The sequence below is a fragment of the Vigna unguiculata genome, chromosome 3 (assembly GCF_037176805.1).
Source record: "Vigna unguiculata cultivar grain cowpea cultivar isolate G323 ecotype 2 chromosome 3, ASM3717680v1, whole genome shotgun sequence".
NCBI lineage: Eukaryota > Viridiplantae > Streptophyta > Magnoliopsida > Fabales > Fabaceae > Vigna > Vigna unguiculata.
This window is the reverse complement of record NC_140794.1, coordinates 55,111,371-55,126,104: the sequence shown is the minus strand read 5'-3', so window position 1 is coordinate 55,126,104 and position 14,734 is coordinate 55,111,371. Positions and strand designations below refer to the sequence as shown.

The following is a 14,734-nucleotide window of genomic DNA, read 5'->3' as shown; positions in this document are numbered from 1 at the left end:
GTCACGTTGACATCATACCACGTGACAGTTACAGAGTGATATGGTAATGACAAATCATGTGTCATTATTAAGCCAAGTGTCATTTCCTCCTTCTCGATTTGGTCCCTGTATTTTAATTTTTGTCTCAATTTAGTCCTAATTTTTGTAAAAAATATGCAATTTCGTCTATCTCCAAATTGAAACAAAAATTAATTTTTATATAAATGTTATACAAATATTTTTATCGAATTTTATATTTTTATTCAAATTGATATTTTTATTATATATTTTTAACATAACTAAGTTTGTTTAAATTTGTGTTTCACATTCAAATTTACTTAAATTTGTTTTTAATTTTTATATTTATTTATTTTCGATTATTACGTAAACTAGTTAAAATTATTTTTAAAATTTTTATAATTGTTATTTTTACACCAACTCAAACTAGATAAAAATTATTGAACTTTACACATTTTAAAAATATACAATTATTTGAAATATAAATTCAAATAAAAAAAATAATATTAATGTAAGATGTAATAAAATATCAATATAATTTATGATTTTTTTTCTATTAGCATTATTTTCTATTAAGACCTTTAAAACAATTTTAAATAAAGTTTAATGTAAAATATAAATTTAAATAAACTTAATTTTGCTAAAAATAGTTACTTGAAATATCAATTTTGTATAGAAATACTTGTGTACATTTATATAGAAATTAAATTTAGTTTCAATTTGGAGAGAGACAAAATTGCTTCATTTTTACAAAATTGGGAGTAAATTGAGATAAAAATTAAAATATAGAGATCAAATTGAGAATGAGAAAATAATACTTGACATAATAGCCACGCATGGCACTATCACTGCCACATGACATGACCTCAACGTGACACGTGACAATTTTGTATTTTTTAAATTCAAAAGATCCATAAACTGACACGTGACATCCCCTTGAACGCGGTTAGTGTACCATTAACGGAAAGGATTTGATTGCATTAAATCTTCCAAAACAAGGACCAAATTAAGATAAGAAAAAATAAAGGGACCAAATTGATATTTTGCTATGAAAATGGGCAACAAAGACATAATTAAACCAACTTTTTATATATAAAACACATTTTTTAGTTATAGTGAAAATATGGCAAACGTTATAAATAAGTCAAATATTAATATGAAACATGTTTGACACATTAAAAATTAATATAATTGAATTAAAATGACCATTTTTATTTATTTTTAAAATTTAAATCTGAAATATATCAATATTTTAAACATGAACGAATTCTAATTTTGCATACTACAAATATATCTATCCTGATAATACTAACCATAAACTACACAACAATAACTCATTTTAGAAAATAAAAAGTAAAAGAAATCTAAAAAAACTTAAATTTTTTTCCGGTAATAAGTTTTTGAGAAAAGGTTAAAATTGAATTCCCCGCTTCTAGAATGAAGATGAGCAGAAACCTGATTGGGTGGATTACAATAACTTGAGCAACAATAAACCTTTTCTTATTGGCTTAATCTATTATACTCAAATTCATTTCTGTCAAATTTGCCGGCATTACTTGTAGACGGATAGTTAAAGTAATTTTCATTCAAAATTTTATATATATATAAAAAAAATATTAAGGCCAAAGTTGCTCTCGTCAAGTTCATCCTGAGCTGTAAACACATGTAAATGATTTTCTTGGACAATAATAGACAAAATTAACGCGTAAATATACAATTGTACTTTGGTAACGGCCATAAATCTTGTTTCTCTATTTTATAATATACATGGCTGTCTTTTCTCACAGTGGCGGTAGATAAAAACATGCTTTTTACAATAAAAAAACTTGTTATGTTTAGGATGAGAATATACAAAAAATCTAAGTTGTGTATACTTGTATTTGGATAGAAAGGAATGAATGGAAGAGAATGATTAAAAGGTCCTATCATAGATAGATGCTAAGGAAATAGAAGACAACGGGACAGAACAACTATCAGGTTCAACTTTGTTTTGATGGAATTCCCAAAATTTGAATTGTTCATACAACAGATATGTTTTAGATTTTGTACTCTTCTCTTTCATGTTAAAAATCTCTCATGGATACTGATTTCTCTTTGAAACATTGTGTACTAGTTTTAAGCAACTATATACTTTTCCCGTAATTACTGACCAACTTTTATGTTATTCTGCGTTATTCACAAATTTATTTTTTGGATTAGAAATGATCTTTTGATTTTTTTATATGAGTGTACTCTTGATGGTGTTAAATCTCCTCCCCCTAAAATAAACTCAATATCAACAAGATGTGTTTCAGTTTCAAATTAAACGGCTAGCTGAGGTCCATATAAATTTATAACATAAAGATGAAGTATTTTTAGGAACAATTTTATAGGTTTAAAGGCGAAAATATAAATTAAATGAAAAACATATATTTTTATTATTTTAATAGTTATACACATAATATTATATAACATATAAAAGTAATATTTTCCCTAAATCTTAAGTGTCTTATTTGTAGATTTGTTCGTTGATATGCTATGACCGAGTAAGATGAATGATTTTTTGCTAGATTAGATTCGTATTGATATATTTATTCTGTGAACGAGGTTTCGTGTGGTAATGCAAATCTTTTCTATACTTTTGTATCAATTTTTTTAAGAACACAAAATTAAGGTAAGAGATAGCAAATTTATTTACAAATTTAAATTGGGAGAAATTTAGGCAAGAGATAGTAGATTGATTTACAAGTTTGGAAGATAATGCTGTGAGTAGAACCTTGAAGACCTATGAAAAACACTTGTGGATTTAATTGTGTTTTATTGAAAAATGTGAGATCATAATTCGATTTTGATGATAAAATAAAAAAGTATATTACTGGCAGACATTGTTTGCATTAATTTGAATTGAGTTAATGAATGTTATTTTGATATATTTTTGATTTTGTGTGATGTATGTTTTTTGTTATCGGATCTTTTGTTTTATGAGATTGTTTGCTTTGAATGTCATTGAATTGAAATAAGTATGATTTTATATTATATATATATATATATATATATATATATATATAAAACTATTTTAAATTTTTTAGTTGTTTTAGTTAAGTTAGAATAAAAATCATGTGAGATTTGACATTAGTTAAGTGAGAAGATTCATTGTTTAAGTTTTGGATGATAACTCAATTGAACGAGAAGTCATATCGTTTCTTTCTCTCTTGAATTTTTGTGACTCATGTCATAATTGTATCATAGTTAATCACTCAAGCCAAATAGATGTTGTAACAATTCTATTTTTTTTATAGTTTAGTCATTCAAATGTTTCAATGACACAAATGATATTTTGATGCTCATGTTGAATTTTGGTAAAGAATATATTGAAAAAATATTTCTCTTAACACCTCGCTGACATTATATCAATTTTATCTCATATATTTCGATGTGTACTTTTGAAGCAGGCTAAATATGACATTGAAAAAATAGTATGCAATTTACTATGTTTTATTTATTATATATGTATTTTGGAATGTTACTAGGATGATTTGATTGCTAGAAACAAGTGTTATGACAAAAATATCCGTATTGTACGAATATTATATATTGATGAAATTAATAATGAATAGTCAAACTTATCCAAATAAATTTCATAAAGAAAAATTGTCACCATCCATTTGGTTGCTTAATTTATCGTTGTACAAATATTGACTTTGGATAATTAAGGAATAATGTATTGCAAATATATATATTTTAATCACATCTCAAGTGTATCTGGACAATGTGTGGTGATGTAGGGTATGAGAAATGTTATTAACATGTTTTAACACACTCTAGATATACTTTATTATTATTAAAAACTAAATTTATTAAGAGTAAAAATTCATTGCCCCCAAAATTTAAAATTTCTTAACTAGCAAAATTAATGACACGTTTTATAACAAAATAAAGTCAGAAGAGCAAGTTCGGTATTTCCATCAACATAATATTTACCCTCTTAATCAATAAGGAATATTATTTCTCGCACTAATTAGTGACAAAAATAAGTTTCTAAATAATTACTTTTTGATGACCAGTTTTTTCTTCTCTAACAAAGGGACAATCAAAATATTTAAATAAATAAAATTAAAATAAAAAAATATTTTTTGGTTAACATTCTATACCCTCTCTCCCTCTATATGCAATTTGAATTAGTTTACAAAATTTAAAATTTACATATACAAATAATAATTAATACTTACTAATTTTCTCTCATTTTGTATATTTAATACTTTTACTACAAATTATAATTTATCATATTTAATAAATAAATAAAAATATACCTTATATATATATATATTAACTATGATATGCATTTAATTTAGTATATTTAATAAATTTAATAAATATAATATGCGTTTCCATATGTAACTTTGAAAAATTCATTAGTTGAAATTTTTTTTAAGATATAAAGTATGGATATAAAATACTACGAAAAGCTAATATCACACAAATTTACATGATAAGAAATAGATATATTCAACGACATATCTTAGTATGGACAAAGAGGACCATGATTAGGGATAACAAGAGGACGGGATGGGGAGGAGTTTCACTATCTCATGTCTATTTTCGTAGAAAAAATTCATTCTCATACTCAAACTCAACGGGTATCAAACTTTTGTCGCATCTCCATCCTTAACAAGTAACGGGTATAATCTTATACCCATACCCGTACTCATTTTCATACTATTTCAATATTAATTTTAATTAATTTTTATAAAATAATAACAAATTACGGTAAAGGAAACATAATATAATCAAATATTCAATATTAGGAGGATAATTTTTCTTCTATATAAAATACTTTGAAATAAATTATAATTGTTTACATTTTAGATTAGAATACCAAATAAAATTTCATGAGAACCAAAATATTATTAAATTTGCAAATATTAATGAAACCTAATTGATAAAATTAAAAAATATTTTCAAAAAAATATAAAAGAAAAATAATATTTAAATTAAAATATATTTTAAATGTTTGTTTAATTCAATTTTTTAAATTCTAATGAATTTATTTTTTATACACTAATAAAAGTTATAATACATCATTTCATCAAAATGACACAAAAAATAAATAATAAACATAATAATAAAATTTTAACATAAATCTTATATATTTTGAACTCCAATATATGTTGAAGGGTGATAAAAAAATATTCATGTCAATTACATCAGATTTTTATATTGTAGTAAATAAAAGTTATTTATACAATTATACTGAAAAAAAATATAGTATGATTGATAATGAGTTAAAAAATAAAAAATAAATAGATAAATTATATCAAAATAGTATTATACATGATAAAAAAATAACAAATAAAAATATTAAAAAATTAACAAATGTATGTCTTATAAATAATTAGAGACTATTGAAAGAAATCGCACAAAGAAAAAACAAATGTATAATTAATGGTATGATAATATGAAAAATACCTAAGAGATATAAGAAAATTTTTCAAATATCAATATATATACTCAATGGTTGATAAATAACAAAAATTAATTGTTTTAGCGAAACAAAAGAGTTATTCAAATGAAACAAAAATTAATAATAATAAGTAAAGAATATTTTTTATATTACCTAGTAAACGAAATATTTATGTTATTAAACATTTAAATTGAGAGTATTAAATATTATCATTTGAAAGGAAAATATATAAATAAAAATATTAAAAAATAATATAAATATTAAAATGTGAGAGATATTTTTTTTAATTGACATATATCATTTTAACATAATTACAAAGGTTATAATAAGATGAAAAATATAATGGAAATGCGAATGACTTTCATGACAAACCAAATCATTAGTAGAAATAAAAATAGAGATATGGTAGGGACAAGTATTATGACAGAGATATGTAGATCTCCCCATCCCCATATCCAATTGAAAAAAGTCGAGGATTTTCCATACCCATATCCATACCTAATCAATGCGGGGAGTCTTTGTCAAAATGGGGACGAGTTCGAACAATACCCAAAAAACCAATTTATTCACCATCTCTAGCCATGACCCCTCCATTTTGTTTTTATATTTATATAATTTCATATACATTTTTTTTAAAATTAATATTTTAATGTATAATATATATTTGATATTGTAATAAATTTTTATATATTTATATTTATTGATGAGGAAAAGTCTTTTTTTTCCCACATTTATTTTTTAATTTTACCTTTTAAATAAAAATAATTATTTAATTTATATTATTTTTTAAGTGATTATCCGTCTAATTTAACCATTTTTTATTTGATTATTATTTAAACTCATCGTTATAAACGAAAATTAATTACAAGAAAATAAAAATCTTTTTATATTTAAATTTATAATTATAATAAAGTTAATTATAATTTTATTATTTTTATTATCATAAAAAAATTAAATACAATGTTTTTACTAGTTTATATAAAAATTTTGGAATTACTCTTTGGTTCTTATTTTCGTTCAAAAATAACAATGTGGTCCTCCAATCTTTTTTAGTCTCAATTTGGTTTCGATTTTTTAAAAAATGATGTAATTTTTTCATTTTTTTCATTAAATTTTTTGAATCGGACCAAAGTTTTTTCATCAAAATTGAAGTTGTGAATAAGGATGGTTTGCTTTGTTGGTGTAATTGACATAATCCTAGTATCAATTTTGACGAAAAATTATTGCTCCACTTTAAAAACGAAAAAAATCAAAATACATGAATTTTTAAAAAATAAAAACCAAATTGACAAAAAAAATACTAGATGACTAACTTGATTTTTTGAACGAAAAAATAAATCAAAAGAGTAATTCAACAAAAAATTAAACACTCTCAAAATATTGGTCAAAAATCGGCCACCGAATATATCTTACTTAGAGTATATTACTGCAACAGGCATGTAAGTTTTTTTTGTTAATTTAATAAATATAATATATGTACTTTTAAGCTAATATGTATAGTATATTATATTAAAAAATCGTTATTTAAAAAGTTTGAATTAATACAGACTTTAAAATTTACATATATATATATATATATTAACTTTAATTATTCAATTAACACTTTTAATATTATTAATTTACATATATAATTTAAATAAAAAAAATATAAATATATACTTAGAATTTTAGAATAATTATGTGACATTCTTTTTTCTTTCAACATTATATATGAATGTCTGTATAGTTACTTATTGTGTCTTACCTTTTAATATAATTATGTATACTTAACTTAAACCGAGTGTTACAAGTTAACAGAGTAAAATTAAATATTATATAATCATATTTAAATAATAAATTTACGTTACGAATATAGTAAGAAATAAATTAATTACTTTAAATTTTAATTTGATATTTTTTTTACAGTCATAATTTCGTTAAAAGAGTTCGACAATCCATATTATTATTCTATTAAAAAATGTGTATATATAATATATATCTCTGTCTATATATATATTAAAAGGTTATTTATACTAAATTACTAATCCATTTATAATAAATTATAAACTGTTCATATAAGGTTTCATACTTAATTTAATTATGCCAAACGCACTGCATTACATTACAGGAGTTAGTTTAGTTGTTTTCTTCTTTCTTCTTTCTTCTCACTGCACAATAAACATAGTTTTGAAAGAAGCTTGTGATAGTATAAATTTGAAGTGATTAAACTATAGTGTGTGAACAAAATCGGGGACATGGACAACCGTTTTCATCTGAAAACGATTCCAGGACAAGGGCAAAGAAGTTAGAATTTTCCTGCAGCAAAGTTCAGTTATCAATATTTTTCAAAGCCCCCAATATTTACACATAAACATTTGAAAAATATGATTGGAAAAACAGAGCAAAGATTTTCAAACAACTACCACAAGGAACTTGCGTCCATCCGACACGTCTTGCGGCAACGGAAAACGAAAAACAGATGTTCTTAGCTGAAGCTACCGTATTGAAAGAGAAAAACTTCAACAACACCCAAAGTTGAATAGTTAGAAAGTTGAGGCATGAGTACGGCTCTTAGATTGGTTAGGAATGGGATGCAGAAAAACACAACCTCTTCACTTTTGATAATGTTCCTACTTCATCTAAGGTCAATGTCCAAAATCAATACCAAATATTTGAGAGTTTTTTAGATAAATTTCTCCTCTAATATTTTGGAGCTCGACCACATCTGAATTCTTTGTATTTATCTTAACTTCAAAATACATATTATTCGAGATTCTACAGCAATTAAATGTTAGATTAATTTACTATTTCAAGCTCATTTTATCTTGGTTTGTTAATCCAAAATCCCACGTGTGTGCTGTGTGCATATATATATATATATATATATATATATATATATATATATTCTTTTTCTTCTCAGGTTTTTCCTTCAATAATTTCGTCCTTTGGAATTTCATGACCCAGCTATTTGATTTCTTACATGATTATGATGACGCTAAGTGTGAACACTCCTTTCTGACACATTCAAAGATCGGTTATTTACATGTTTATCTACTTTTCATCTCCTTGGAATATAGTATTATTGCACGTGAATTTTATGATAAGCTTCGATCCTAACAACTAACGATTCAAAAGGTCAACATGCAGTATTGTTGGTGAAAAAGAAAATCCAAGCTAGTGTTCCTGCAGAATGTACGTCAAGGCTATGCTGCAAAATTTACTCATCGACCAAATATTAATCAAGTACAATGCGTTTGTTTTATGAAATGACCTAGTTAGTTTTTTTTTTTTTTAATGCCAGGTTACGTAATTAATGCAATGTATTCCTTTTTTTGACTGTTAAAAATACTTGTTCAAAGAACACAAGTTTACATTGAAAGAGAACAAATTGGATTTGACTGAGATGAAAAAGATGACAGAACTTATATCTGATACATGTGGAGTTCATCACATGTACTAGTTAGCAATATTATAAGTAATTCTCTTCCTTCAAATTAACATTTTGAGACTTTTAGTTCGAAAAATAATAAATAATAATAATAATCGACATAAGAATACTGGTCAGATTGCGGCTGGTCAATTTTTGTTGCCAATAACCCGACATTAGACCTCAACCAGATCAGGGAAGGTAAATGCTTGTTTTATTCCAACTTTGATTCTACAGGCTTTTACGTATGACTTAGTATTACTCCAAAACATTGTTTTATTATTGTTAAATGAAGTGTTTCTATATATTTAAACATATGAGTGGAAATAATTATTTGAAAAATAACATAATTTAGTAAGAACAATGACGTCCAAGCTAGAATGATATAAAAATGAATCAAAATCAAAACCAACATGCGTGAGTTTTCTAACAAAAGTAATTTTTTATTTATTTTTAAGAGAAGTAAAATGGAGGTGCTACAATTTTAAAACCTTCAGAAGGCTCCTATAGTTTTCAAAACAAATAAAATATCGTCAACAAGTTTTTAAACAATGTAAAATGGTTATTATCAACATCCTTCAGCTTACTCTAAATAAAGAATATATAACCTACGTGCTACAATATTAAAAAAAAATTGTCAAATTTTGCATTATATATTACTTTTTCTATTTCGACTTCAAAATCTCTTAATTGCTTTTGTTTTCCATAGGTATTTTAATCGTAGATAATTGTTTTGGGGATGAAAACACACTAAATGTGTTACATGCACACACTTATAAAAATAATAAAATAAAATAATTGTGGTTAAGATAAAATAGACCTTCGGTACAAACTTGAGCTGACGGAAGTGGTGAGAAACTCATATCACTTAACTAAGAGATTAGAGCTCGATTTCTAACCTTTGGAAACTTAGACTTACATGAAGATTAGTTTTCGTGAATTGACTACGCTTTACATAAGAGATCACAAATTAATTAATTAAAAAAAAGACATAGTAGAAGAAAGTATTTTTTTTGTTATCATTTATTACATTTATTTGAAAACATTGCGCACAAAACTCAAAAATAAAGTTTTAAAGAAAATTAGCATGCATCACCTATTTTTAAAATATATTCTCAGATGATTATAATATAGGCGTGATTCGGTAAGCGTAGCTGCTAACCTAGAGTTTATTATTTACGTTTAAGAGTTTTATGGATACTTGAATATAATATTCAGGTCAGGTGTAAAAGTGTGAATGTCATATTGGTGGATACCATATGATAGACTATGTAAGTTAGTCCATGAATTACTTAATATTAGATTTTATGCATGGTTGACTAAAGATCAAGATGATAGAAATATACATGAAAGTCTGGCTTATCAAATTGTTAAACGGTTATTCATTTTGTTTTATTTTCTTTAATAGGAAAAAAAGAGCCGTAGTAAGTTAATAAGTATAAACATATAGTAAAATAATAATAAAAAAGAAGAAGATAGATATTGGTCGCTTCATTATCAAGTTCTTGTTAGATCAGTGACGATCTTATGTAAGTAATAATCTATATCCAATATCTGTGAAAAGTTGTTGATAAGAAAATTGATATCTCTCCAATAAACTTTGGAGAGGTTATGATAGGACTAAAAGGTATGAAGCTGTTGAAAGTTGATAAATGTATTATAAATATACGTATAATGATATTATGATTTCTGTTTTATTGTTTTTAAAAATTAATGACTCATATTAAATCATATAAAAAAATAAAAGATAATAACCAAAAAATAAGAGTTAAAATATAATTCTTTTAAATATATAAGTGAATTATTAGACTTTATTCTTTTTTATAACAAAATAACTAATGTTCAATGAAAAAAAGATAATAACAAATTTATGATATTTAGGTAGAAAGATAACTATTCTCTAAAAATAGTCAAGATAAAAAAAGAATAATAAATAGTTTTGTAAGTTAAAATCGTATAACCTATTTTCACTTATCTCACCACTTGAAAAATAATTGTATCTAATAAGAAAAAGAAAAAAACAGTTTCAAATAGCAACACACTTTCAGTATTTTTATTTCTTTGATGAAATCTTGGTGTATTAGTTAGGGATAGATCAGAAAGCGAATAAAATAAAACACGGGAATTCATTCCCTGCAAATTTAAGCATTATAAAATGGCTATTCACGCTTGAATGGAAAACGTGATAAGATCGTGACATGGAGCTGGTTAGGCGTTCACAGAAAGTAGAAAATACATGCACCCAAATCAATTCAACCAGAAGCAACAAAATTGAGTATATAGAAAGGACAAAGATGGAGTAAGTTTGACGATGTTTTTGGTTTTTCCCTTGTTCAAAGCTAAACCAAAAATGTGTTGTTAATCGAAACAATTTTGAAGAAAGAGTATTATACATTTAAATTCAATTCATAGATCCTGTCCTTGATTTTGCTTTTCCAACAAAAGAATAATCAACTGTATAGAAGAATGATCTTTCTATCTATATATCATGAATCTTGAATATAATAAACCATTAATCCCTGCGATAATGTTGTGATGAGTTGTTGTTGTTACTCATTACCAATCAAACAACTAACTCAGAGGCTTCTTTGGTGGCACATGATCCCAAAAAACCTTCCTCAACCTCTTTCTCTTCTTCTTCTTCTTCTTCCTCCTGCACCAGTTTTTTCTCCTCGTTGGAATCACATGAAGTGAGTTCCTTAGCTCTCAAAGCTTGACCCTCCCAATTGGTCCGCGCCAACACGAACATCATTGTTATCATACAAGATCCCTGCGCCGCCAACATCCCCAACCACAACCCTTTGAAGTCAAACCCTGCAAAGAACCCCAACCACACCGCAACGGGCATGCCCACAAGGTAGAAGCAACCCAGGTTTATGTTCGCCCCCAATTTCGGCCTCGCCGTCCCCCTCAGAACGCCGCAAACCGTCGTCTGGGGACAGTTTCCGAGCTCGCAAAGCCCAATGATGGGCAACACCATCGACGTCAAAGCAAGGATTTCTCCATCCCCCGTGAACATCGTGGCCCAGACCTTCCTCACCGAAATCGCGAACGCCAAAGCAGAGAACCCCAACACGAAACTGAAACAGAGGCCCACGAGCGCCGCAATTTTCGCCCTCGCAGGATTCCCCGCACCCAACTCGTTTCCAACACGCGTCGACACTCCAAAACTTAGAGACGACGGAAAAATGTATATCAAAGCCGTGGTTTGAATCAAAACCCCCATGGAGGCCACACTTGCATGAGGGTTCACTAACAACCCGCACAGTAAAATCATTATCTCGTACCACCACCATTCCAGACAAACCGAAACGCAACTCGGAATCGCGAGATTCAAGAGCCTTTTCCACCCCTTGAAGCAGGACCGGGAAATACCCGGCCACGTTTTCTTGTGCGTGCCTGATACCACAACGTAAATAACCAACGACGCGACGAGGTTGAAGTTCGTGACCACAGCGCTTAACGCGATGCCTCCGATTCCGAGGTTGAGGACGGAGACAAAGAGGTAGTTGATGGGCACGTGGAGGATAATGGAGAGAGCGGCGCAGCACGTGAGAGGAAGGGTTATTGATTGGCTCCGGAGATAGATTCTTAGAGGGTGCAGCAGCGATTGTAATATAAGATCCGGGAGAGAGTAATATATATAGAATTGCGCCTCATTGGCTATGTCTTCTTCCTGGCCACATAGGAGTAGTAGTTTCTTGATGTTGAGCCAGAAGAATGAGATGAAAAGTGAAGTGAGGAGAAGAAGGAGCACGGTTCTCTGCATGGTGAGGCCGAGGAGTTTGAACCTTTTGGCTCCGAAGGCCTGACCGCAGATGGGTTCCATCCCCATGGCGAGGCCAGAGAGAACAGAGTAGCCGGTGATGTTGGCGAATCCGATGGCTAAGGAGCCACCTGCGAGAGCGAGTTCTCCGAGGTGGCCGAGGAAAACCATGGAAATCATGGAGCGAGAGTAGAGTAATAGACCGGTTAGGATCATGGAGAATGATATGTTGGAAATACACTTGGCTTCGATGAGGGCCAGGGACAAATGGGTTTTGTTGGGATTTTGTGTTTGGTGATGATGGTGTTGACATGTTGGGGATTTGGGGATCAAAGTGGTGCACATGTTGGTCTCATCCTGTAATTGGGGATTGGATACGTTTGGGTGGCCCTCATTCCTTTCACAGAAAGTTGAGGTGGGTGATAACTGGCGCATCGTTTCTTTGACGGTTTCTCACAAGAGACAAAGCAACGAAAGAGAGTTTACAATAGAGGTTTCGCTGGTGGCGAACTTTTGCACTTTGCAAGAGTGTAACAGAGGGGTTTATAAGGAAGGGTTTGAGCAATGAATTTTTGGAATGTTCCATTCAAATTGAAATGAAAGAGTATGACACACGGCCACACGTAGGGTCGACACACACTAATGCTAGTGCTACAGAATATACATTTATTTACCAACTCAAACTCTCTGAAATATTTTTCTTTTCTGGTTTTTCAATTTCAAGCCACCTTTTATGACCGACCAATAGCGTATATGAGATGAGAGTATATCACTATTTGGCCTGCTGCTAACACAATGAGGGGTGAGACGCGGAGGCCGCCGAACCGCACTCAACTCTCACCAAATGTAAAAATAAAACACTCAATCGATCAATTTTGCCGAATAATGGGTCAGACCAGTACAAATGAGTAAAATGATTTAAACGGGTGAATGTAACTTTTTCTTCTTTTTTTGTTCTTCATGTTATTGATTAACCGTTGCGTTACATTGATCATGAAGATTACTGAGCTAGATATCAGGAGAATGTTTTCTGACAATGGAAACAAGAAATTGTATTATTTTTGGTAGAGACCCCATGCTCAATAAATGGTAGCTACATTTGATTTTTAATTAAATGCTTAGGTTTTAGAAAACGATACTCATGTGACTGAATTGCATGTCGGCATTTATAAGTAGGGATTGAATTTAAACCCACCTGGGCGAAATCCCAGCCGTATAAATTGTGGGTTCAGTTACTTTCGGCATTCCTTTTATGGAAATGGAGACATGTTTCACAGCAGTGATTGCATTCACAATGGATATAGTTGAAATAGAGGTCATGGTTAAGATCCTAATTAAGAGATTCATAAAATTAGTAAACTTTACTTTTTACAACAAAAATAATAAATTATTAAAATGAAATTATTTTTTCTGTCAATATTTTATCGAATTTAAACTTTACAAAATTAATTACTTTATGAATTCTTTACCATTTTAATAATAAGAGTTTTAAGAGATGTAACAGAAAAGAATTTCCTTACAATTCTAATAATAAGAGTTTTAAGGGGTGTAACATAAAAGAATATTTTTAATTAGATTTACTTTTTTTTTTGAATTAAAATCTTATTTATCAATCTTAATTAAAATTCATTCAAAAAGGTAAATTTAGGGTGATCTTGCAGTTAATAATACCAATAAAATAAGTTTTAACTAGGTTATTGTAAAAATATTGATAATATATATGTATATAACAATGACTTTTTAATTGTATTAAATTTTAATTAGGTTTAGATTTTCTTGAATTTTATACATTCACCTAAGTAATTAAACATGTGGTACAGAAAAAGAAATTTACATAGTTTTATCATTTTGTTCGATTACTCTCCCGATTTTATATGTTGTAATGATACGTAAAATCAAACTCGCAGATAATATTATTAATAATTTAAATATAAAAAATATAATTTAACAAAGTTTTTTATAATAAATTTAGACAAATTATTTATTTAAATTAAGGATGACTATTTTATTATTTCATTTTTATTAAAAAATACAAATTATTTATTTTAATTTTATTTATAGAAAACATGTCAGTTTATTAAGATACTTTTTAAAAGATAATTCTTTTAACATTGATTTTAAGCTA

The 14,734-nt window shown here is 27.9% G+C and overlaps 1 pseudogene; it reads right to left on the bottom strand.

The window, feature by feature from the left end:
• Positions 1-11,143: 11,143 nt before the first annotated feature.
• LOC114177051 (protein DETOXIFICATION 49 pseudogene) lies at positions 11,144-13,138 on the bottom strand (annotated as a pseudogene).
• Positions 13,139-14,734: the final 1,596 nt, after the last annotated feature.